General features: G+C 42.4%; 1 long non-coding RNA gene across 1 annotated transcript in view; it reads right to left on the bottom strand.

Moving 5' to 3' along the window:
• The window catches only part of LOC101677760, an 83,955-nt gene that overhangs the window by 30,203 nt on the left and 26,302 nt on the right, over nucleotides 1-27,450 (bottom strand). The window contains exon 3 of the long non-coding RNA XR_199640.3: nucleotides 1,757-1,904. This is a non-coding gene — a long non-coding RNA (uncharacterized LOC101677760). The remainder of the gene's footprint in view (nucleotides 1-1,756; nucleotides 1,905-27,450) is intronic.

Here is a 27,450-nt window from a genome sequence, read left to right as displayed (position 1 = left end):
CTTAATGGCACTTCCCTCCTTAAAAATTGTTAATAAGAGAATGATTTAGCTTGAATTTCCCCCAGACCCTCAGGAGCTGACTAAGTAACCTCAAGAAGGACCCAGTTAGTTTAGTAATTCTATTGAGTCAGTGGGAAAATGACAATCTTGGGCTCTTTGTTTCAACACCTTGATAGTCAATAAAGAACATGATGACATATGCACAGATAAACCTTCTAGTTTTATCTCCGGACTTGGTAAGAATGATACTTAATTTTATATACATTTCCTGCGGTATCCGGAGCCCCTAGCAGAGTCTATGACATATAGTGCAACTTCAAAAAAACATTTTTTTAATAAACACACAGTTTGATTATCAGACAGAAATTGTGCAAAACCAAAAATATATGCCTTGAAAGATGACTATGTTATTATTCACACTGATATACAAGTAAGAAAGGGAATAGCAAATCAAACATCTACTTCGCTATTTTTTTTCTTAGAATAGGTTGGTGAAAACAGACAAGCAGAACTAACCAATAACCTCTACTGTTTACTAACTGTGTGATCTTAGGCATGTGACAGTTCTGAACACCTTTCTCCTAAGTATCTATGACCTCATACCTAACATAAGGCCATAATCTTCTCCTCACAGTGTCACACTATGAACTTAAATATGGTCAGACTTTTGGGGCGCCTGAGTGGCTCAGCTGTTAGGTGTCTGCCTTCAGCTCAGGTCATGACCCAGCATCCTGGGATCAAGCCCCGCATCGGGCTCCCTGTTCAACTGGGAGGGGAGCCTCCTTCTCCCTCTCCAGCTCCCTGCTGCTTGCGTTCCCTCTCTCCCTGTGTCTCTCTCTGTCAAAATAAGTAAAATCTTTAAAAAAAAAAAATATGGTCAGACTTTTTACAGCCTGGCACACAATGGGTGTTCAACAAAGGAAGACCCATGAGAGTGTAGGAGAAAAACTCCCATATTCTCCTCTGACCTTAAACATGGATTGCAACTATAAGTTTATATTACCTATGTCACTTTCTGAGCTTCTTCCCAAAGAAAGGAGTCCTTCATTTGTTATAAGAATTCTCTACCCCAGTGACAGATCAGAACCCCAGGAGAGCCTTGCTGGCAGGTGATGTGGTCACTGTGACTCTCCAGTAGTATGTGGGAAGAGGACAGAGCTGCCTGGTGGGGTTCTTCCCCTGGACTTAGGCCCCTGGGCCCACCAGGAGCCCAGGTACATTCGAACAGAGGGACAGCAAAAAGGAAGCAGTCAGGACACAGGGAACCTCAGAGAAGGCTGGCCCACCCCAATTAAGAGCACATCTCTTTCTCAAAGAAGCCTCTCTCTCTCTCTCTCTCTCTCTCTCTCCCTCTATCTCTCTTTTTTTTTTTTTTTTTTAGTTTTTTTTCAAGTAATCTCTACACCCAGCGTGGGGCCCGAACTCACAACCCTGAGATCAAGAGTCACACGCTCCTCTCACTGAGCCAGCCAGGTGCCCCGAGGAGCAGTCTTAATTTAACCAGTAAATGAAAGGCCGTTTGGAAATAGCTTCTACAAGCTGTGATTTGACAGAAAATTCGAGTGATTATACATCTAAGCTTTCCAAAAAAACACATCTGAAATTGGCTGGTTAATCTGGCCTAAACCGTAACATATGGATAGATCTAAACGCTACCGAAAGCCTCCATTTTAAAAGCAACACATGGATTTTTTCAATTAAGTTTAACATATTTTTTAAAAATTGTAAGTGATATAATCAGAAGGGTAATACTCACCAAGCTGAGCAAAAGTATATCTCTTCAAGAAAGTGCCCATCAAGCAGAAGCTCTTCTCATCTTTACCTTCTAGATGAGCCATATGCTACTTCAGTTCTTTGTAGAACCTTCAAGGCTGTCACAACCTTTCAGGACTCAGTTTCTCCATCTGTTTAAAAAAAAAAAAAAGGAGGGACGGATCTAGCAAACTCTGAAACACCTAGCTTCTCTTCTGAAACCAGCAATTGCTGTTAAGTATTTAATTACCAAATACGCTTATCGTTTAATATGTGGTTCCTGAGAAGGGTCAGAGGGAGCAGGGTTTTAAAACAATGAGACAAGTGAGTAAAAGCAGGCTTAAAGGAAAACTTCCTAGACACCTGGTTCACCCCAAAACGGGACAGGACCACATCCCTCCCTCCCCTTTCTTTGAATCAAATCTCCGGAACTCTACTCCCCAGAGACCCACAAACCTCTCTCCTATTAGCCAAGGCCTGTCTTAAGATAGAATCCATCTTCTTATAAGCTGGAAACTCTTTTGCAAAGTATGAAGCTGTTCCAGACGCCGTATCAAGTAAATAGCTTACCCAGCACCCACGGCTCATCTCAACACCCTCACTTAGTCCACAGCTGAGTGCAAGGTGTTGACTAAAGAAAATCCAAGGTGTAAAGTATGCTCTGACTTAGTATTGATGAAGAACAGCATGTCCTTCTGTGACACATACAAATTACAATCAAGTTAACATAGCAGCAAAGGCCTCGTTTTGTAACACTGTCAAATAATAACAAAGGAAAAGTCATGAAAACAAATTGAGCCCCAACCAGGCCTCTGTTAAAAGCACGCAGGATTTAGCGTCCATGAAGAAAAATGTCTTTTTCATAAATTCCAATCCAGAGAAAGCCTTAGCATTTATTAAACGCTCTACAGACTCTTTCATAAGCCTTTGACTCCATATTACCTCTGGGAACCCAATGTAGCCACAGTGTAGCCACAGCCCATTGTAGCCACAATGTCCAACATTGACTAAGCACTAAGAACTGTACAGAAACAGAGCGACCGCTCACCCACAGAACATAAGGACTCAAGCATAGAGCAGTGACCAACCTAGGGGACAATGGAACAGCCTGTTGGTTACAAGAGCCTTATCCTGTAACTGCTTCAAGGATTCTTGATTTGCAGTGGTGAAAGTCCATTTTTAAAAACCAAGTAACTGTTACTGTAGTCCAAAGTTAACAAAGCAGCTATGTTGAGAGAGTCAAAGAAAATTCATTTGTACTAAGTGGGTTTACACTAAGTATGTACAAAGGGCCTGCCAAGTGATATTTGATGTCTCTGTATTTCTAAGCGGAGCATGAACCCCTCCTTTGTCACTCCAACTGGCTTCCTCACAGTTCAACGCTATGCTTAAAATGTCTGACTTCCACCATTTTAGGAAGTTCTCCTTAAAAAGCACAAAAAGGGGCGCCTGGGTGACCTAGTCGGTTAAGCGTTGGGTTTGACTCTTGGTTTCAGTCCAGACCTGATCTCAGGGTCATGAGTTCAAACCCCACACTGGGCTCCAGCGTGGAGCCTACTTGGAAAAAAAGAAAGAACAAAGAAATGTTTACTTATTAACAACTGCAAGAAGAACCAATACAATTTTTCACCTGACTCTAAGAGAAAAAATATAGAAAAGGGAACCAAAATGCTATTAAAAATGCTTAAGGACAGGGTGCCTGGCTGGCTCAGCCAGTAGAGCACATGATCCTTATCTTGGGGTCGTGAGTTCAAGCCCCACACTGGGCACACAGCTTACTTAAAAAAATAAAAATGCAAAAATATGTGCACTTGGAGGAAAATGCTTCATGCTAAACTCAAGCTATGAAAATAAAATATGGAGGTACATGAAAAATAATGACAATCTTACTAAACATTAACACAAAAAATTTCTTATTAATGTCAAAATCATTTATGGCCCCAGTCCAGAATGGACACACAGATCTACAAATTTCTAGAAGCATAGAGTCAAATGGGCAAGTTCTTGATCTCTCCCATAGCCTTCAGAATGTGGACACGTGGCTCTTAAGTTCCGTTCACAAGACAGCATACAATCTATCTAGGACGGCTTCATTTGGAAATGCCTTCTTTCAGTCACAGGCCTGCTAAATGCTTGCTTCCTGTCTTCTAGAGGAAACCATATTTATAATAAGTAGTTTTTCTAAGATTTACTTTGCATGCTTCTCATGTGATTAGACACTGGCAGGGCTGGCCCCAGTGTGGGTAGCAAACAAGCAGCAGCAAATTGCTCACTTGTTCAAATGTTCACAAACCTAAAATGGTTAAGTCCGTGGCCTTCCGTTACGACCTCCTCAAAGCTTTGGTTAAGTTTCAACTACTTTACCCGTAAGGAGTAATAGCTAACAGCTACATATATGAATAAATACTACATGCTAATTTATTTCTGTCAGCCAAGAAGTCACAAGGTGAGAAGAAACTTAAAATGCCTACCGATACCCGCTTTGGGTTGCCTGGGATCAAGGAAATGAGAGAAGGGTTCCTAACAGTAGATAAGAAACCTGAAACACTGATTTCTCTATGTCTCTAAGGTAGACTTGACAGCAGGCAATTCTGCTTTGTGTTTAACTCTCAAATAACTTGGATTGAGCAAAAAATGTAGAAGGTCCAGTCACACAGTTCATGGAAAGGCAGCACCATGTTACTTCCCAGTCAAGTGAAGCATTTTGAGAAAGCAGACACTCTGGCTTCCCAAAGTCCCACAACCTCCGCAAGCTTGGCGGCTTTATGGGCAGACCACAGCTCAAAAGACCGTTGGCATCTTCGAATCACCCATCCTTCCCTCATGCCAACATCAACCTGATGATGAGTTTTCTGAATAAGCTGGTCTTCCGTTGGCCAAGGAAGGATTTCCTGTGTCAGTCCTCTTTCTTTAGAAGGCAGTTTCATTTTAAATGGCACCTCCACACTGGAATTGATCTGAGAAAGGTAGGTGTGGGGGCAGCCCTAAAGGAAAATGTTATATCCTCTGTGGAAATTCTAGACCTTTCCACTACTTTCAGGTACACCAGAATTCACCGTGGTCATAAGAGTCAAGAGATACTCACACAGCGCAAAAGGCAGTATTCTGGATAATGAAGCCATAAACCAATAAAATAAGCTGCACACTGTGTCCCTCAACTTGTCATGTTCATCTTTCCTACTCAGCATCTAACCTTAATCATGATTCCTCAAACCATTACATTAATTGGAGAGCAAGATAACATGTTTAAGGACAAAAAGAAACCACTTGTATTTTTAAAGTATCTTGTAATACAAGTATTTGTTTCTATAAACAAAACACTTTATGCAAAGTGACTTTGAAACTCTTGAAATTGATAGTTATTGCTTACAAAAACTATGTAAATAATATGGGACACATTTTGAGAGCATTTGAAAGCACTGAAGATACCAACTTTTGAGGAATAAAACATTTGATTTATTCAACAGTATAAAATTTTAGAGGATTTGTCTTTCATTTTAAATTTCAGTCACTGTCCTAATAAAAAAATGTTGGTAAAATGAGGTTTACTTTTCAATTGCTATGTAATCTGTTGTCCTTTTTTCCACCTTCCAGTGTGCATGAAACTGATATTCAAGTGAAGGCAAAATAGAAAACTCCCCTCTGACTCCATTTTCTGTTAAGTAAAATGAGAAAATTGTCAAAGATTCATTCCTGCCTCTCACTACTTTTCAAAACAAGTAGAACTTTCTAAAAGCACTTGGCAAATACAAAAAGTGATTTTAATAGATTGAGGGTTTTTTTTTAAAAAAAGAGATGACTGGCTGGCTCAGCTAGTAGAGCTGGATCTCATGGTCATGAGTTCAAGCCCCAGGTTGGATGCAGAGATTACTTAAAAAGAAAATCTTAAAAAAAAAAAAAAAAAAAGATTGGGGGGAGGAGTAAAATGCCCCTCCCCACACTCATACTTTCTCTCAAATAAATAAATAAAATCTTAAAAATAACACTCTTGGGCACCTGGGTGGCTCAGTGGGTTAAGCCTTTTCCTTCGGCTCAGGTCATGATCTCAGGGTCGTGGGATCGAGTCCCACATCGGGCTCTCTGCTCTGCAGGGAGACTGCTTCTTCCTCTCTCTCTCTCTGCCTGCTTCTCTGCCTACTTGTGATCTCTGTCTGCCAAATAAATAAAATCTTTTAAAAAATAACACTCTCTGAGAAAGAAAATCAGTTATAGATTTTATGAAGAACCTAAATCTTCTAAAAGTATTTAACACAAAACAACACACCACTAGTGAAATGGTTCCACTAGATGGCGCCGTATTTTTTTCAGTTACCAGAGACACCTCTCACCTCCCTTCCATCAACACCTGACAGCAATTTTTCTTGAGGCTATTTCATAGCATCAATGGGCACCATCTTTGTACAATGGATTCTATGGCTTGACTCTCACTACATAAAACAATGTTTGCCTTATTTTCTTGAAATGTCTTCTTTCAAGATTCATGCTTCATTAGCATTCCAAAATTTTAAGGTAAGGTTTAATGAATTCCATCATTCAACACATTTCTTGAGCTCTTACTTTGTGCCACACCCTCTTCTACAGTCTGAAGCAACCCATGCCCTTCAGTGGTGACCGACATTAAAAACTTCCCATCCTTTGGACGCCTGGGTGGCTCAGTCCGTTAAGCAGGTGCCTTCCGCTCCGGGTCCTGGGATCAAGCTCTGCATCGGGTTTCCTGCTCAGCGAGGAGCCTGCTTCTCTCTGCCTCTGCCTGCCAGTGCTCACCTGCACACACGCTCGCGCTCTCTCTCTCTCTCTCTCTCTCTCTGATAAATAAATAAATAAATAAATAGATACAATATTTTAAAGAAAGAAAGAAATTTCCCAACCTTGGGGAGCCTGAGTGGCTTAGTTGGTTAAGCATCCCAACTCCTGATTTCAGCTGAGGTCATGATCTCAGGGTTGTGAGATGGGAGCCCTGCACAGGGCTCATGTGCTGGGTGTGGAGCCTGCTTGGGATTCACTCTCTTTCTCTCCCTCTGCCCTTCCCCACTTTTTCTCTAAAAAAACTGACCACAAGAACAACAATAACATAATCACTCACTCACACACACACACACACACACACACACACACTTCCCATCCTCCTGCAAATACCTAAGGAGTCCATCAGCTCCAGTATGGTATGGCTTTTGCACTTCAATCTTATTTATCTGCAGCATTTCCTGGTGCATTCAGTAACCTCCTTGAAAAACATCTGTCACCCGCACTCCTTGCCACTGCTCTCTGCTGAGAAGCTAGAATAAACCCAAAACGCTGAGTTACATTCCATTCTGAAGTTTGATTTTAGGAAAGATATTTCAAGCATCACTAATGTGAATTTTTTTAAAGGATTAAACCCCCTTGCGGGTGCTTATATATCAAAATGAAAATAGAGTCATGCTGTTCACTAACCTATTTCTGAAGTTCTGAACTTAGATAAGATTGGAAAGCATTCGATCTCTGAAAGTTACAGGATGAACATTTATAGTACTTCAGAATGAACTGGAAATAGTGATTCTACAGAAAAGAGACAATGGTTTTAACACCTGGCCGCAGCCCAAACCAACAGATATAAAAACACGAAATGCCCATAATTTAGATTTAAGGTGGCATACAAAAGCCCAAGGTGACTCTTCAACCAAATGTCCATATAAATCCCTCTATTTGTTTCTCATTCTCATATAAGCAACAAAATCTATAAAGGATAGAACACAATAACCAAATTGGATCTTACAAACTATTTATTTATAGAAACAATTTGCTCTAATTGTGAAAGCAAAATTTCTAGATGAGATTTTTCTTAAAGACAGCACCAAGCTCTACAGTATGTTTCTTCTGCTGCTCCAAAACTTCATCTAAATTAACCACCACTTTGGAGGGAATGGTATTTCATGACTCTGCTCTCTGCACCTCTAGCTGAAAAATAAGCCTGCTAAATTTAAGACAAAATTACTTAAACTATCTCCAGCTTTACGTGCAAGGATATGCTTTCTCATGTTGAAGAAATTAAAGTGAGAGAAACTCATATGCTTTAACAAGAATTTCAATTCATTATTTCTAAACCATTAGATTACTTCAAAAAGCAAAATTGCTCATGAACTTGCCTATGGACTTGAATTTATTTAAATAAATATCCCATTCAATTAATTGTTCAAAGACCTTCAGATAATATCTTCTCTGGAGAAATCTGAGGTTTTGTCATCTCTATTCATGCTGTTCAAATTCATGCCTTTTGAGATTTTCTTACTTATACTAAAAGGGGGAAATACCCATATATAATTATAATATATGTTTATGTTATATAGATTATAAATTATATATTATTTGTATATATACTTCTAAAATGCATGAGTAACCTAAATGCCTGGCAGTCCCAAATACTGAGAGAAAAAAAGATAACAAGAAAAACAATGGGAGGAGCGCCTGACTGGCTCAGTTGGTAGAACATGGGACTTGACCTCTGGGTCATGAGTTCAAGCCCCACACTTGATGCAGAGATTCCTAAAGATAAATAATTAAACTTTCAAAAAAAAAAAAGCAATGAGAAAATAAACTCATTAAAGATTTTAGCTTAAAACTGAATTAGGCAGTCATGTTCTAGATTTAAGGGAGTTTGAGATCCTTTAAGAAAAAATCCTATAAGATATCATAATCCCCAAGACACTACCTAGATAAATCCATTTTTAATATAGGATCCATGATTTTATTTCTTTGATCCACGAGTAAGTGCCTACTACTATGTGCTAGGCATGTGGTTAGGTGGGTGCTGGTAATGTAATGACCCACATGATGGCCTTGGCCTCAGTGATTTTAAGTCTAATTAGTACAAGAGACCAGTCAATAATTAGTATCAATAAAAATAAAATGGGGGAGGGTGGCACCTGGGTGGCTCAGTTGGTTAAGTGTCTGCCTTTGGTTTAGGTCACCATCTCAGAGATAGAGCCCTCAAAGGCAGAGGTTCCCTGCTCAGTGGGGAGCCAGCTTCTCCCTCTCCCTCTGCCCCACCTCCTGCTCATGCTCTCTCTTTCTCACTCTCTCGGTCTCGCAAATAAATAAAATCTTCAAAAAATAAATAAATAAAAACACAACCTATTACATCCTTACACGACAGGAAATGACAGCCAGTCCCTTTACATCTCAGCATCAAGCGGAATTAGGAAAAAGGAGTTTCAAGGAAAATGAACATGTAAAAACATTTTCAACAATTTAAAGAAAAAAAAATAGAAACATTTCCTGGTTGACACTCAGATAACTGGAAATCCCACAATAGACTTTCCCATCTTTGCACCTTTTGGTCAGTTGTATTGCTGCTCTATTTATCTGCTATCATTTTCAGCTTTAAAAATTGCGATTGAAAAGGACAGGTCGGTCAGGTCTTGTATTTTTATGCCAGGATTAGAAACAAAAACTGAGAAAATAAATTCCAGCAAACCCTTATTTCTAGTTCACAGGCACCACTACCAACATTTTTTTTTTTAAATCAATTGGTCGTTCTCCTCAGTGGACACCCCTGGCGTTTCTTCAATGCAAAACCACAAAAGCAAGCTCATGTGCCCAGAATTCTCCCCCCAAGAAGCCAAGTGGGAAAGGAGCCATACTTGCAAGAACCGGTATCTAACTTCCTCAAGATGACTCCTGGAGATAAAGGAGAGACAGAACTTTGGAGGGGCGAACTGGATGAACTATTTCCAAATTTCCCAAAGGGAATCTTACTTACTTACTTGTGGGACCAATTCAGCGGTCTTTGGTATTAAAGCAACCTTTAAATAGCTCTCCTTCTACTTATATCCCTTCTAAATTCACTATTGTTACTCATTATGAGTCCACTGGTATTAGTCAGCACAAGCAGTTAGTCACTGGATTTCCGAAATCACCAACTTCCACCCTCCCCTTTTCTGGTTTTCCTATCCCTTCGGGTTTTTGCAACATTTAAGGAGATGAGTAACTATACACAAGAAATGCTGCTGGGCCTTTTTGGTTGGTTTGTGGTTTCAAGAGAGACCAGAGTCCCATTAATAAAAGGAGCACAAGTCTTCCATCTTCTCATGAAAAGGGGACACTTGCCTTGAAACCTTCAGATCAAAAATTTATGCCACGCATATTTCTTGATCATCATGTCTCATCGACCTGTTTGGAAACAGCTCACACAAATTCTTTATCCAAACAATCAATTGGGAAATGGATACCATTTTTGCCCCCCCCCCCAAAAAAAAGCCCTAGTACAGTATGATTTCCGTTAACCACAGGTGAGAAATGGAAACAAATCCAGAGAACTATAGACTGTCCCTGTCCAAGCCTTTTAAAAATTATCCATCGATTAAAGCCCAACATAATCGTGAAGACTGACCTTTCCAGCATTATCTGTCAAGACCTCCTCAAATTTGCCATCAGTTCTCCGGGATGGACGGAAAAACCATGCCTGCTGTGAGCGATCCACAGGGACCTTAAAAGCCCTCTCCCCTTCTCTCCATCCACACAGAACCATAAAGGAACAAACTTCATGTTACAGTGAACATAATCTTTACGATCTTTTCCTCCTATGCTCTCGTTCCCAACTACTCTCAACACTACTTCCTGGGGCACCTAGGTGGCACAGTCGGTTAAGCATCGGTCTCTTGGTTTGACTGCTGGTTTCAGCTCAGATCATCTGAGGATTGAGGGACTGAGCCCTACATCAGTCTCTGCACTGGGTGGGGAGTCTGCTTAAAATTCTCCCCCTCCCACTCATGTGTGTGCATGTGTGTATGTGCGAGCATGTTCTCTTCTTCTCTCTAGAAAGAACAGATCTTTAAAAAAGAAAAAACTGCACAGGGGCACCTGGGTGGCCCAGTCAGTTAAGTGTCTGTCTTTGGCTCAAGTCATGGTCACGGGGAGTCCTGGGATCAAGCCCCACATCGGGCTCCCTGCTCAGTAGGGAGTCTGCTTCTCCCTCTCCCTCTGCCTGCCGCTCCCCCAGCCTGAGCTCTCTGTCAATAAATAAATAAAATCTACATTTTTTTTAAAAACTGCACTTCTTAAATAATTTATAGAAATTCTATGAGTAGAATCAGAAGCTTAGTTATATAAAATATGACAGAAAGAAAATACTGCACTCTACACGTTTGATTTGTGCATTCACTGTATATAAATTTTACCTAAAAAAGTTAAAAAACAAATACTGAACTTATAATGCAGAAGCATATAGGGGTAACCCTTTTTTTTAGCACATCAGAAAATAAGATGGGCTGATGCATGGCGAGATGAACAACTAGATGGTTAGATATTTGATAAAGCAGGTATGTTAAAATGCTATTACTAATCCAGGTGGTAGGCATATGTGTGATCATGATAAAAAGTCTTTCAACTTTGTGGTAGACTTGGGAGATTTTCATTAAAAAATGTGAGGAGACGGGGATGCCTGGGTGGCTCAGTGGATTAAAGCCTCTGCCTTCGGCTCAGGTCATGATCCCAGGGTCCTGGGATGGACCCAATATCAGACTCTGCTCAGCGGGGAGCCTGCTTCCCACCCACCTTGCCTGCCTCTGCCTACTTGTGATCTCTGTCAAATAAATAAAATCTTTTTAAAAATGTGAGGAGACAGAATCAACAGTATAAAGTTATTTTCACAGGCCATACGCACGCATTCACTAAAAATGTTTTAAAAGTATTTCTTCACGTGTCCAAGTTGTCACCCACAAAACAGAAAGTCCTTGACTTCCATCCCAAAGTGATCCCTCACCCTGGGGAAGGGATCCATCAGGGCCCTCACCTGACTCCCATCTGAAAATCAGTCAGCTGACAACCTTCCTGACAATTACCTGAGTGTGTACCTCCTCCCCAGCATCCATCTTAGGAAGCAGACCAGAGCCAGGGGTCATTGCTACAGAGCTACGCACCTGGCCCTTAGTCTTCCCTGCCCCCCCCCAATATCTGGCCACCATGGCTGACGTGCCATGGGTTGGGGGTCTCCAGAGAGCCATATTTTAAGCAGACAAGCATTTCCCCCCTGACACCTTAGGTCTCTCCTTAAAGCTGCCAGGCATTTCCAGAAGCTTTTCTCTTGCCCTCACCCACCCAACAGCACCCTGCTGGGCTTTCCTAGGAGGAGGGCCAAGAAGTTCCAGAGACAGGCAAGGTGCTACCCCAGTCCCCTTAGTGTAGGCTGGTGCGGGGGAGGGGGGGGGCATTTTCAGTGACAGAATGGAGAATACTCACTCTGCGTGTGGGGCTGGCAACAGGGAAAGGGTAAAGCAGGGGGGGGGGGGGGAGGGGAATGGGTGGCTCAGTGGGTTAAAGCCTCTGCCTTTGGCTCAGGTCATGATCTCAGGGTCCTGGGATCGAGCCCCACATCGGGCTCTCTGCTCAGCGGGGAGCCTGCCTCCTCCTCTCTCTGCCTACTTGTGATCTCCATCTGTCAAATAAATAAAATCTTTAAAAAAAGAAAACGGGGACTCCCACCCTCTGTAGCTCCTCACCCTTATCCAAGAATAATAAAGGGACAGGGAGGGGGAACGGCTCAGCCTCACAACTCGTACCTGCAGAAGACAGGAAATTGTTGCCGCCATAGCATCTGTGAGGACAGGGAGCCCAGCCACAACCCAAATCAGGCCTCCCCATCTGCCTCCTCCTTTTGCTTAGAGGAAGAACCAAAGTGAAGAAAAAACGAAAGTAACACGGCACGATTCAGTCTCCCGAACCATGCTGCTTGTTCTTTCAAGTCAAACCTTTGTCTTCTGGTGCTCTGGTAACATTTAGACTAAACCCAGACCACAGAGCAGATTGCTGGTGTGGTTTTGCTCTAGCCAGAGCTGCTTCAACTTTGAGTTGGGGCCGGACTCCAGAGAAGCTGATGTGTGAGAAAAATCGAGAGACCAGAGAGAGAACCCATTACTAACCCTAATGAGCTCATAGGTCAGCCATCCTTTCACTGCGGCTACAGCTGCCTTCCCACCACACCCCTTTCCCCTTATCTCTTTCCTCTAGAGGGTCAGTGAAGCTCAACTTGAGGAGAAAATGCCACCATTTATCACCCTCTCCCTAAGGCCAGTCTGATGGACTTTTAATTCTAAGAGGAGTGTGTGTGGGGACAGGAGGGAGGGGTATTGGGGGCAAGGTGCACCTAAACCACTTTTGCTAGAATTCCGCTTAAGGAAATTCCAAGTTTGGCCAGTATGAAGGTCTGATAGGAGGTATCACAGAAGTGCTATCGCTCAGCATGACGGTCTCAAATTGGATTTTTCTATGTTCCCTGGGGTTCTTCTGCTTTAACTCCCAAGAAAAGCTTTCATAAGAACCCCTTATGAAAGGACACACTACCTTCACAGATGAATGGATAAATAAAATGTGGTCTATGCAGGCAATGGAGTATTATTTAGCCTTAAAAAGGAAGGAAATCCTGTCACATGCTACAATCAGGCAAAGTAAGATAAGCCAGGCACAAAGACACTCCTCATAACAGAAAGCTGAAAGGTGGTTGCCAGGGGCTGGGGGTGGGTAGGAGAGGGGACATGTTGAATGGGTACAGACTTACAGTTTCACAAGATGGAAAAGTTCTACAGGTCTGTTGCCCAATCATGTGTATAGATATCACTACTGTACCATAGACCTTTAAAAATGGCTGAAATGGTAAATTTTCCATGTTATGCGGTATCTTTTTTTTTTCCACAATTAAAAAAAATACACATACTGCCTTCACTCTATGTTTTGGATATTCTGCATTCCCAATTTACCGATTTCGATATTAAAAAACAAACCAAGTAATTCAGCGAGTTTTCTTACTGAAAATGAAAACCCTTCCGATGGAACTTGCTTTGAAGATTCCAGAACAAGAATTAAAACGTACTGGCAGTCATGGCTTGCAACAAACTTTTTTCATTTTAAGCATGCATGACATTTTCATAGCAGGCCAGATCCCCCCTTCTTCTCAAATGGTATGCACGGCATGCTGAATTGGCTTCTGAATCCAATGAGACTGCTGATATGTAGCCTTTTAGCAAAAGGATATATCACAAGACAGTCTGAGATCCTAAACACTGTGGCTATTATCAACGAAGGCAGCAAAATGAATAATTCATGTGGGGCGGGAGTGTCCAAGTGTGCTAACAAGTGTGACTTCATGAATGGCCCCTCCACCAGCTCCCTCTCTTCCAATACTCTTTGTTTTTTAAGATTTTATTTATTTATTTGACAGACAAAGATCACAAGTAGGCAGAGTCAGGCGGGGTGTAGGGGGTGGTAAGCGGGAAGCAGGCTCCCTGCTGAGCAGAGAGCCCAATGTGGGGATGTGGAGCTCGGGGCTTGATCCCAGGACCCTGAGATCATGACCTGAGCCAAAGGCAGAGGCTTAACCCACTGAGCCACCCAGACACCCCTCTTCCAAAACTCTTATTCTAAACTCTGATCCAGCCTGCGTTCTCCCGAAACCTCAGAGTTACTCTATAGAGACAACCTTTGTGAGAAGAACAAGAATGACTCTGAAGTTGACAGAGCAAAAAGGCGGGGTGAACTCTTACTGGCCCAGCCTTCCTTCCAGAAAGGAAGGAAGAAAAGAAACTGCACATTTTCTGAAAGATTTCCACGTTCCACTGTTAAGAATGCAGGCCAAAGGAAATGAACTCGAACGTCCAGGGCTATTTCTACTGTCAAGGAAGGTAATGAATGAACCTTTCTGTATCTTGGCCTTAGACCTTGAGAAACAAGTACTAAGGAACCCTATTTCTTAGGAACTCCAGACCCAATCTGTGAGGCTTTCTTTCCCCTGGGTGAGTTCTCAGCATACGGGTCAGCAAAAGGCCAGAAGTAGGCACATACATCCTGGCAAGGGTCTGAAGAATAAAGCAGAGATGTGAGTGCAGAGAAAGTCACAGGGCAAGCAATCATCTATGGCCCCGAGCTGAAATCGGCAAACCCTACAAAGTCCCCCAACTCACAGGCTTTTGGGGCAGACAAGGCGGAGTGTGCTTCAAGGATGATAGAGGCAAGGCTTGATCCTGCCCATCTCATCCTTCATCAGCCATCATCCCCAAATCTAGCCACAGGAAATGCTAAGAAATGACTCTTTGTACCCGGTATGCATCCACGGGAGTTTGTTAAGTCCTCTTCCTCTCAAAGACCTTCCTGTTTTAATAGGAAGCACTCAAGATATGGGAGATAGCAGAAAGCAAGTCTTAAGGAGACCACCTGGGGACTCCCGGAAGCCAGAGAATGTCTCCCAAGGGCCACAGCCGGTCTCTTCCCTCCGTGTGGGCAGCAATGATAAGGAAATAGAAGGCAAGCTGAGGACAGAGCAGAAGCTGAAGCAGAAGCACAACACCTCCCCATGGGATATAGCTGACATTCCTCGGGCACTCCTGACACCCTAAAGCTAAGGAAAGGAAAAACACAGTTAAACTTATAGAGATCACATAAATAAATAATTTCTTATTATTAATTAAATAAATAATTTTTAAAAAAAATTTAAAAGGGGCGCCTGGGTGGCTCAGTGGCTTAAGCGTCTGCTTTCAGCTCCAGTCATGATCCCAGGGTCTCAGGATCGAGCCCCACCATCAGGCTCCCTGCTAGGCAAGGAGCCTGCTTCTGCCTGCTTCCCCCTCTCCCTCTGCTGCTACCCCTGCTTGTGCCTGCTCTCTCTGTCTGTCAAATAAATAATTTTTAAAAAAAACTTTTTAGATTAAAAAAAAAAAGTGTAGCAATCACAATCCTGCAAGACATGTGTCTGCCTCAGTTGACAAATGTCTTAGGGATCTACAAAAACAAAGCATTTCTATGAATAACCTAGCTCCCAGAAGGAAATGTAGACACAGTTAAATGTCCTTATAACCTGCAGCCCATAGACAGATACTTGAAGTGGGCAGAGTGTAATGTTCCTCCAGGAAGTTCCCAACTATCTTCATGTTAACACCTTGCTAGATGGAAAAACAACCTTAACTTGACAATGGCAAGGCCTCAGTATCCTGTGAGTCTTCTGCATATGAAAGTTCTTTTTTCCATACCTCCCATAATATGTCATCAGCGACCACTCACAATCCAGGGCAGCAGCTCTTTCTGCCCACAGGTCCTCTCCCACTTTAATAAACCACCATTTTGCACCAAGGACATCTCAAGAATTCTTTCCTGGTCTTCGGCTCTGGACTCCACCCCACTGAACCTCACCTCTGTTCCAAAACCCCATCAGCACCAGGCTCCCAACATCAACCCTGACGCACCTCATAGGAATTGCTTCTCTCTGATGTAGCACAGAGGCCCCACAAGGGCATCACTGCTACCTCCAATCAGGCACGGTGGGCTGCATGCAAGGTCATAAGAATGGGCATCTGAGATCCTCAGCCCAGGGTTCCAGCTCAGCACAAAAGCAGACAGCAGGGCCTGCTCAAACCCGCCCTTCCCTGTCCCTCTCTAAAGAAAGAAATACAAGAGACACATTTAACAACTCTTAGAACTAGCTGGCCCCTCTCCCTTTCTGGTGACCCAACACCAACACGGGGCATCCCTATAAACAGTTCCAGAATTAGAAACAGCATCTGTACCTCGAAGCTGCAAAGAGAGAACAGAAGCTTTGACTGTGTGCCCTTTGGGATATTATTTAGATCTACATGGTCTGAAAGAGGCACACTGTGCACATAAAACCAACTGGGAGAATTAGGGACAATTCCTACCATTAATAGCCCATATTCCCTATGTGGGGAGGTAAAAAGTCGTGAGTCAAAAAGGGGTGGTGGTGTTTAAAGGTAACAAGAACTGTCCCATTATTGCATAAATAACACAAGTAACCTCACGCTTTCGTTTTCTCACTTATAATTTGGAGAATTCACAGGTGATCCAGAGGGATGAAGTGCTTAGGTGACTTGGGGCTTATAGATCCAATCCCCATGCCTAATTCTGAGTTGCAGTAACCCACCATACCTATCTTCTCTTCCCTCTCCACCTGCCCAAGAGCCAAATCCCACAACGAAACAAGGGTAAAGAAGAGACAAAAGGCCAAGGAGGATCATAGTCAAGCTTAAACCACACATGGGGAGTACAGATATTTTAAACACAAACACATAGGGGTAAAGAGAAGAAGGTCCACTATGGCAGAGACTTCACAAAGCACAGAGGATAGGCATGGGCGTATAAGGGGCCTTCTCGTCAACCCAAAAGAAAAGAGCTGCACTGTCCTATGGCCAACCCAATGGTACCATCTGCCCTTTCTCATCTTCTGCCATGTGCAAAAGTGCTTTGTAAATTATAAACCGAGGCCTATTCTACATGACCTGACTTTAACTTTTACTATGCTTCTCAGTCCTTGGTGTCAACTACCTTAAGAATATGTCTGAGGCTGATTAAAAGTCCTAAGAGAGGGGCACCTGGGTTGTTCAGTGGGTTAAGCCTCTGCCTTCAGCTCAGGTTATGGTCCCAGGGTCCTGGGATTGAGCGGGCTCTCTGCTCAGCAGGGAGCCTGTTTTCCCCTCTCTCTCTGCCTGCCTCTCTGCCTACTTGTGATCTTTCTCTGTCAAATAGATAAATAAAATCCTAAAAAAAAAAAGTCCTAAGAGAATAGGCCACATAATCACTCTCTTATATGTTATATCCAACTCCCTTTCCACTCTGTCATATTTGCCTGGCAAAATCCAATTCCTCTTTCAATCCAGTTCTTTGCCTACACCATGCCTGTGCCCACTCAGTCAACAGCAGTGAAAGAAAAACACCCTGATACTATTCGCTTTCATCATGGCCGCCAACCTCAAGTGGGTTCTGAGTGCTGCCCGACTGATAATCATGATACATTTTGCTGGTCCAATTACTCAAAGATTCTCCCTAATGACTATTTCATCCCCTTCGCTCTCTCCTCAAAATCTCCAGCATCTCTTCCCCCATCCTCACTCAGCTAGATGGCTTAGTGTCCTACTTCACTGCAACACCGGATATGACCATCACAGTCTTTCCACAAGCCCACACCATCAAGTCAGTCCTCCTATCTACCTCTGTGCCTACATCACTCAGGATAGGCTAAAGCTTATGCTCTAAGAACAACTTAGAACAACAGAGGACACTGGTGGCCATCATGGTCAGCTAGGGGCCCTGCTCTACCTTGTCCCTACTCAGGGATGTAGGCTGAGGAGAAACCAGTTTTTGGAACACTGCTGATGGCCACAGCACAGGGGAAAATAACTCTTCAAGGATGTTCACACTGGCAATTAAATGATGAAGTAAAGGAATGACGTCCACCACTTAAAACAACTCACAAGCAGTTACGTGACCCCACCATGCCGTAAGGGGTGGGCCAACACAATCCTATATGTGTCTAGAAGGTAGAGATTGAGTGGACCATATGTAACGTTGGTGCTAATGACTTCCGACAGGTCTACATATCCTACCTTCTCTTTTCTGAATACACTAAACTCCCAAGTAAGGCCAATCCCTTTGAGTACTAGATCCTTCTTGCCTCATCCAAGACAACAGCTCTTGTTTCTCTCGTTTCAGTAATGTTTTTCCCTCTACTGGATCATTCTTATCAGCATAGGAACATTACAATTACTTGGTTTCTCCTACCTCAAAAACAAAAATGAAAACCTTGACCTAATGCCCCGTCCATTTCAGCAACACCCCCACTGCTCTGTTCCCATACTTGCTAATTCCTACCCCTCCACTCTCTTAAAGCATGTCCCCCACTCCAGGCCAGCCCTTCACCAAGTGCTTATCGAGATCCACCATGACCTCCTATGGTAAACTTTCTGTCCTTACCTTACCTAAACTAGCCGTTGCATCTAACACAACCCTCTTGAAACACGTTTCACATCTGACTCACAAGACACTCCATTTTCTTGGTTCTCCTCCTGCTTTCCTGGCCACAGCTGTTCAGTCTTTATTGGTTCCTTCTGCATGCCTTTACCATCAACAGGAGGGTGTCCCAGGGCTCAGTGCTCAGCTGGCTTTTCTTCTCTTCTACAGCTCCCTCCCTTGGTGGCCTCATGAGAGCTCACAATTATGAATGCCATCTATACACCAATGGCTCCCAAATGTCTAGCTTCCGCCTGGATGCTTTTAAACTCAGAGATTCTCAAGCTATCCAAGTGAGTACACAGTATTACTACTTGGATGCTGTCTTAGTCCATTCAGGCTGCTAGAACACAAACACCATAAATTATATGGCTCGTAAACACAAACATTTATTCTCACAGATCCTGGAAGCTAAGAGGTCCAAGATCCAAGGTCATGGTGATAGCAGAGTCAGTGTCTGGTGTGGGCCGGCTTCCTGACAGCCATCTTTTTGAAGCAACCTCACATGGCGGAAGGTGGGCAAAGGATCTTTCTGGAGTCTCTCTTTTAAGGGCACTGATCCCATTCGTGAGGGCAAAGCCTTCATAATCTAATCACCTCCCAAAGGTACTACCTCCTAACAACACCACTTCAGGGGTTAGGATTTTAACATATGGGGGCACCTCCGGGCTCGGTCAGTATAGCACATGACTATTGATCTCAAAGTTTTGAGTTTGAGTCCCACACTGGGTATGGAAAGGACTTAAAAATAAAATCTTTTAAAAAAAGGATTTTAACATATGAATTGGGGGGGGGTGTGACAAAAGTTTTCAGTCTATAGCAGATGTCCAATTTTTAAAGAATTTTGTTAAGAAGGTGCCTGGGTGGCTCAGTCCGTTAAGCCTCTGCCTTCGGCTCAGGACATGATCCCAGGGTCCTGGGTTGAAGCCCAGCATCGGGCTCTCTGCTCAGCGGGAAGCCCGCTTCCCCCCCCGCCCCCCACCACCTTCCTCTCTGCCTACTTGTGATCTCTGTCAAATAAATAAAATCTTTTTTAAAAAAGAATTTTCTTAAGAAACGGACAGCTCAAGTATAAACATCATCTAATCTGTCATTTTGGATGTGAAGAACCCAAGGCTTCCAGAAATAAGCTAAGTCCCCGAAGGTCAGAAAGAGGAAAGACTTCCGGTCACCTGACGCTTTTCTTACCACCTTTCCCCCTCCACTAAAGGAATACGACTGGCTGGGCATCCTGAGGGTAGGGAGGAAGAGGAGGGAAGGGCAACAAGAGTAAATCAAAACAGCAAGCAAAAAGAAGAAAACAGTAACAAGCTTAAGCAAGTTCCTAGGAACAACAAAAAGGGAAAACAACTAGAGTAACAAAGGAGCAATCCTTGAAATCCTAACAGACTCTTTTTTGTTTGTTTTTTGTTCTTTTTTTTTTTAAGATTTTATTTATTCATTTGACAGATGGAGATCACAGAGAAGCAGGCAGAGAGTGAGTGGAGGAAGTAGGCTTCCTGCTGAGCAGAGAGCCCGATGGTTTTTTGTACTTTTTTAAGATTTTATTTATTTGCGGGGCGCCTGGGTGGCTCAGTGGGTTAATGCCTCTGCCTTCGGCTCGGGTCATGATTTCAGGATCCTGTAATCGAGTCCCACATCGGACTCTCTGCTCAGCGAAAAGCCTGCTTCTCCCTCTCCCTCTGCCTGCCTATCTGCCTACTTGTGATCTGTCTGTCAAATAAATAAATAAAATCTTTAAATTTAAGAAAAAGGTATATTTCTTTTTTTTTTAAGATTTTATTTATTTGTCAGAGAGAGAGAGAGGGAGAGAGAGCGAGCACTGGCAGACAGAATGGCAGGCAGAAGCAGAGGGAGAAGCAGGCTCCCTGCCGAGCAAGGAGCCCGATGTGGGACTCGATCCCAGGACGCTGGGATCATGACCTGAGCCAAAGGCAGCTGCTTAACCAACTAAACCACCCAGGCGTCCCGAAAAAAATATATTTCTAAAGGAAAAAAGATTTTATTTATTTGAAAGAGAGAGAGAGTAAAAATGAAAGAGACAAAGCATGAGGAGAGAGGTCAGCAGGAGAAGCAGACTCCCTGCCGAGCAGGGAGCCCGATGTGGGACCTGATCCCAGGACTCCAGGATCACGACCTGAGCAGAAGGCAGTCGCTTTACCAACTGAGCCACCCAGGCGTCTGAAACCTTAACAGACTCTTAACTTGACCCACCAGCTGGAGATCTCAGGTAACTCTAACATGATGTCATCTTGACCCTCAAGTCATTCCATCCACAGCCTGAATACCAGAAAGGGATGTTGACAGGACAGGTGCTTTGTCTCAGGAGCTAGCAGATTGGTAAGAAGGCTTGAGAGAGAATGGTTGCAGCCTTCCTACAAGGAGGGCTGCCAAAGGTCACCTCCCTCCTAAGATGGATGGTTTCACTCTAGCTTCACCTTTTCTACTTCCCAACAACATGACAAGGTTAGTTTCATGGCAAGAAGCACACCTCTTTCGACAGACCTCTACATACACATTCCATCATGCCAAATGTAACCATATCTGAATAAATTAAGTCGTAACTTTAAATTCAACGCACTTAACTGTTTTTGTCGTGTTTCCTTGTATGAAAACTGCAATCATCAGACCAGATCATGTTTAATAATCTCCCCCGATAATTCTAATGCAGGAGGAGCATGATACACATATTGAAAAGGAATGACTCAGGGGTGCCTGGGTGGCTCAGTGGGTTAAAGCCTCTGCCTTCGGCTCAGGTCATGATCTCGGGGTCCTTAGATAGAGCCCCATATCGGGCTCTCTGCTTGGCGGGGAACCTGCTTCCTTCTCTCTCTCTCTGCTTGCTTGTGCTCTCTCTCTCTCTCTCTCTCTCTCTCTCAAATAAGTGAATAAATAAAATCTTAAAAAAAAAAAAGGAATGACTCAGATGGTGCCTACGATGATATTCTAATGGTCTAAGATTGTAAAGGAGTTTAAAGAGGAGGCAAAACATAGGAAGCCAACACTGACCAGAACAAATATTAAACTGGGGGTATGACAAGTTATCGGTCCTCCAAGATCACCATTAATATGTATTACCTCAATGTATAAAGAATGTACTTAAAACCTAAAGGAATAATGGACTAAAAAGCTAATCAATCCTAAAAATTCTATCACCTTTTACTTTCAGTAATGATGGACCAGGCTGTCAAGGGCCAATGTACCCACAGAAGATAACAGCTGAGAAAAGTAGAAGAAAAGATCTTAACAGATATCAAACTACTGTTAAAACTGTGAGAAGCGACTGGGGCACCTGGGTGGCTCAGACGGTTAAGTGTCTGCCTTCAGCTCAGGTCACAATCTCAGGGTCCTGGGGTCAAGCCTCACAATGACAGAGAGAGAGAGAAAGAGAGAGAGAGAGAAAAATGCAAGCACACAAGCAGGGAAAGTCTCAGGCAGAGGACGAAGCAGGCTCCCCACTGAGCAAGGAGCCCGATGTGGGGCTCGATCCCAGGACCCTGGGATCATGATCTCAGCTGAAGGCAGACGCTTAACTGACTGAGTCACCCAGATGCCCCTTAAATAGAATCTCTGGGGGGGGGGGGGGACAGAAATAAAACTGTAGGAAATCACTGAGTACCAAGTCTCAAGGTAGGTGGGAGGATATAGATGGGACAGTTTCGCTCAGATACAGTTAAATTTGGCATGATGAAATGTATAAAAGCCTATGTAGACATCCATCTACAGTTAACTGTAACTGGGGCGGATGTGGGGACTTGCCCCTTAAGAAAATGATCTATGTGGGGCACCTGGGTGGCTCAGTGGGTTAAGCCTCTGCCTTCGGCTCAGGTCATAGTCTCAGGGTCCTGGGATTGAGCCCCACATCAGGCTCTCAGTTCAGCAGGGGGCCTGCTTCCTCCTCTCTCTCTGCCTGCCTCTCTGCCTACTTGTCATCTCTCTCTGTCAAACAAATAAATAAAATCTTTTTTTAAAAAAAAAGAAAAGAATGATCTGAGTTATATGTGATAGCACTCCAGGTGACCTCTGCTGAGGCCTGTTAACTGAGCTTCTATTTTTTGTCATCATGGGCTTTCAAATTCTTCACTTGATCTTAGCCAAAAGGCCGAGAAGCAATGGGCTTTCAAATTCTTAATAAGTTGTCCATTTGGATTTGAAATAGATGCACTTCTTGCTATAAAACTAACCTTGTCATGTTGCTGGCAAGTAAAAAAGACAAAAGAGAAAACATGGCTGTATTTGCTGATACCCTTGGAAAATAGGAAGATGAAGGTTATTTCTTGTGGCCTCAAGAGGAGAAAAAAACAGAGGTTAGGGCCCAATGAGAGTAGACCACCTCATCTAGGGATTTAAAAAAAAAAAAAAAAAACCACAGTGAACAGCAAGTAACCAGCCCTCATATGGGCTTACAGCCAGGCTTCATGTCATCTGGGTGGCTCAGATGACTTGGATTAATAAGAGGATTCCAGAAAGCTAGTACCTTTAGGCACCTGACAGCAGAAAACAAAAACATTCTTAGAGGCGTAAGGCATCTTAGCTTTTCAAGCACAATAACCAAACATAATCAAACATAACCATTTACACACGAAGAAAAGCAATCATGGGCAAGAAAAAGCAGAAACAAGACACAACAGAAAAATAAGTCAAGACTCTAAATACTAGAACTGTCCTAACTGGACTGTAAAATAATTACTCTTAACATATTCAAGGGGCTAAAAGCCAAACTTAAAAATGTCAGTAGCATTGGGTACGCCTAGCTCACTCAGTTGGAAGAGCATGTGACTCCTGACTTAGGGTTGTAAGTTCGAGCCCCACACTGGATATAGAGAGTACTTAAAAATACAACAACAACAAAAAAAACTCAGTAGGGAACTGGAAACCAATTTTTTTTAATGACATGGGTTTGAAAAAGAAGGAAATATCAGTTCTCCATGTGAAAATCAATCTTTTGGGACGTCTTTTTAAAATTAGAAACTCAACAGATGAAGAAAGGATTAGTGAGCTGAAAAATAAGTTGGGGGGATTCAGAATAAATTAGAGAGAGGCATAGGGATGGACAAACAAGCAGGGATAAGAGGTATGGTAGCTAGTTTCTAAAGATAGGGCACAGTGTACCATGCTTCCTAGTATTCATGAACTTGTGTCCTGCCCTCCCACATTAAATCTGAGTTGGCTCTCTCAAGTCCTGGTTAGCTTTTTTTTCTTTTTTTTTTAAGATTTTATTTATTTATTTGACAGGCAGAGATCACAAGTAGGCAGAGAGGCAGTCAGAGAGAGATGGGGAAGCAGGCTCCCTGTTGAGCAGAGAGCCTGATGTGGGGCTCGATCCCAGGACCCTGGGATCATGACCTGAGCTGAAAGCAGAGGCTTTAACCCACTGAGCCACACAGGTGCCCCAAGTACTGGTTGCTTTAACTGAAGGAATGACGTCAAAGTGATCCAGTACCAGTTCTGGGTTTATGTCCTAAGAAAGCCTGACCACTTCCATTTTTCTGAAATCCCTTTTAGGGGCCCAGAATCATCATGTAAGAAGAGAAGAAGGAAGGAAGACATTACAGCAGGAAGAATCTCTTCCAGCAGGAAGAGATTACATGGCGAGGCCATAAGGAGTGGACACTAGAAGACATACTCCTGACACGAAGATTTCCTGTCACCCCTGTCAAGATCAGTCTTCCAGATATCCCCATCAAGGGCACCAGACATATCCATGAAGGCATTTGCAAGGTTTAAGCCCCGGATGCCTTCTGTCTGCAGTCTCTTGACAGATTGCAAGCAAGAGCAGAAGAATCATCAAGCTGAGCCCTAGTCTACCCACAGAATCTTTTTTTTTAAGATTTTATTTATTTATCTGACAGAGAGAAACACATTGAGAGAGGGAACACAAACAGGGAGATTGGGAGAGGAAGAAGCAGGCTTCCTGCTGAGCAGGGTGCCCAATGCAGGGCTTGATCCCAGGACACTGGGATCATGACCTGAGCCAAAAGCAGACGCTTAACTGAGCCATGCAGGTGCCACAGAATCTTAATGAAATGGCTGTTGTTCCAAGCTACTACTTATTAGTGACTTGTGTGCAAGAACAGGTAACTGAAACAGAAGGACATATGGAGAACACATGAAAATGAGTAACACATATTTCGTTAGAGATGGAGGAATGAAAAAATCGGCTAGGAACAATATAGAAAGAACACAGTTGAGAATTTTCCAAAATTCACTCAAGATTCCACTCTCAGATTCAAGAAACCCTAATAAACCCAAAAGGAGTAAGTAAAATCTATGCTTTCAGCACAACGCAGTAAAAATGCAGAAAATTAAAGATGCAGATAAAATTTTAGATGGAGGGGCACCTGGGTGGCTCAGTGGGTTGAAGCCTCTGCCTTCAGCTTAGGTCATGATCCTAGGGTCCTGGGATCAAGCCCCATGTCAGGCTCTTTGTGCAGCGAGGAGCCTGCTTCCCTTCCTCTCTCCCTGCCTGCCTCTCTGCCTACTTGTGGTCTCTGTCTGTCAAATAAATAAAAAATCTTAAAAAAAAATTTTAGATGGAGCCAGAGAAAAGAGGCAAATTACATTCAAAGCAGCAATTATTAGGGATGGGTGTCTGGCTGGCTCAGTCTGTGGAGCATGCAACTTTTGATCTTGGGGTTGTGAGTTTGAGCCCCACACTAGGCATAAAGCTTACTTAAAAGTAAAAATCTTTAGGGGCACTTGGGTGGCTCAGTTGGTTAAGCATCTGCTTTGGCTCAGGTCATAACCTTGGGGGCCCTGGGACTGAGCACCATGTGGGTCTCCCTGCTCAGTGGGGAGTCTGCCTGTCTCCCTTCCCTCTGCCCCTCCCTCTGCTGTCAAATAAATAAAGTATTAAAAATGAAGGTGAGAAAAATATTTTCAGAATAGCAAAAACTGAAAAGAAATCATCACTAGCAGAACTACACTAAACGAAATAGAAATGGTGTTGTCAAGGAGAACTAAACCAACCCCAATTTATTTGAAAATTAAATAACATCTAAGTAACTCATAGGTCAAAGAAAAAGAAAACAGTAATAACCAGAAAATATTTTAAACTATATAACATATTTACTACATTTTAAAAACTTGTGGGATGAAGCCATAACTACTTAAAACAAGAAATATATATGTTAGATGGGTACCTGGCTGGCTTAGTCGGTAAAGCATGTAACACTCTTGGTCTCGGGGACAGGAGTTCAAGCCCCACACTGGGTGTACAGCTTACTTTAAAAAAAAAAAAAGAAGGAAAGAAAGGAAAAGAAATATGTATGTTAGAAAATAAGAGCAGCTAAACATTACAAAGATAAGTATGTATCTCCAAACATTAAGAACAAAACAAAGCCAAAGAAAACACAAAGAAGAAAATACTAATAAGAGCAGAAATTCAATAGAAAACAAGCATAAAACAGTGACAGTCAGCAAAGGTGTGAGCTGGCCATTTGAGAATATTAATAAACATGCCAAACCTTTGAATGAAGACTGGGGAATAAAACGGAGAAAAAAGACTTAACTGCCGATCGTGATGACAATTAAAGAGCATATGTAAATCAACTTTATCCCAAAGTTTAAAATTTTGGACAACTTGGAAAAATTGTGAAAAAAATCCAACTTACTGAAATAGTCCCAAGAAATGTAAAACCTGAACAGTCCTTTAAGCTGAATCAGTAATTAAAAACCTTCCCACAGTAAATAAATAAATAAATAAATAAATAAATAAGCTGCAGACCTAGATGGCTTCACCATCACGTTCTAACAAAAAATTTAATGAAGCAACAACACTTAACACAAGACTTAAGGCTAAATTACACAAATCCTTCCGGAGAACAGGAGCAAAGGGCACTTTACACAGCTTGGAGTTTAGATTGAGCCAAGTACAAAAACACAATTAGAGCTGTACAAGAGCTGAAAACTATGGGCCAGTCTCATTCCTGATCCGATTCAAAAATCTTACAGAAAATATTAGGCACATCAAATCCCCATTATTGCAAAAGTCTCATAACATCCTGAGCAAACTGAATTTAAATCGGGACTCCACCCTTAATTTTTTAAAAAATTGGTCAATATATAAAAAGAAAGATGTAGGATATGGTGGTTAATTGAATCTATAATCAAATAAAAGTCTACCAATTTAACTGACCATATTAACAGATTAAAAGAAATCATGTTCTCATCTCGATACAGAAAAAGCCACATCTATTGATTAAAAAAAATAACTTGAGCAACAGAAGGGAAATTCCTACTCTTAAAGAAAATACATGCCGGGATGCCTGGGTGGCTCAGTGGGTTAAGCGCCTGCCTTAGGCTCAGGTCATGATCCCAGGATCCTGGGATCGAGTCCCACATCGGGCTCCTTGCTCAGTGGGAAGCCTGCTTCTCTCTCTCTGTCTCTGCCTGCCCCTCTGCCTGTTTATGTTCTCTCTTTCTCTCTCTCTCTCTGACAAATGAATAAATAAAACCTTTAAAAAAAAAAGATACATGCCAAAAATCTGTAGTAAACATGATACTAACTGGTAAAATATCAAAAGCACTCCCTTTTAAAAAATGGAATGAGACAGGATATCAACACTATACTAAGTCTTGGCCATGATAATAAGGCAAGAAAAAGATAGGAGTTAAAGAAAGGTATTATTTACAGATAAGAATACTATGTTCATAGAAAAAATAAAATCAAAGGCCTCACTATTATTACAACTTTAAAGGATTTTTATTACCAACCTTGCTGACCATAACATCAAACCTCAAAAGAAATAATTTTATATAGAAGCAACTGTTAGTCATAAAACTGACAAATACACCATTTTGATCACATAAAAATAGAACCAGTATACCAAAATCGGTTTAACAAAATATGTGCACAATCCCTATGCAGAAAATGGTATTAAGGAATCTACTGAGCAAAGAAGGCCAGATACATAAGTATATCCTATATTAATCTACACC

Source organism: Mustela putorius, unplaced genomic scaffold (assembly GCF_011764305.1).
Source record: "Mustela putorius furo isolate JIRA1106 unplaced genomic scaffold, ASM1176430v1.1 tig00003903_pilon_pilon_pilon, whole genome shotgun sequence".
In the NCBI taxonomy this organism is placed as follows: Eukaryota; Metazoa; Chordata; class Mammalia; order Carnivora; family Mustelidae; genus Mustela; species Mustela putorius.
This window is presented reverse-complemented; position numbering and strand designations above follow the sequence as displayed.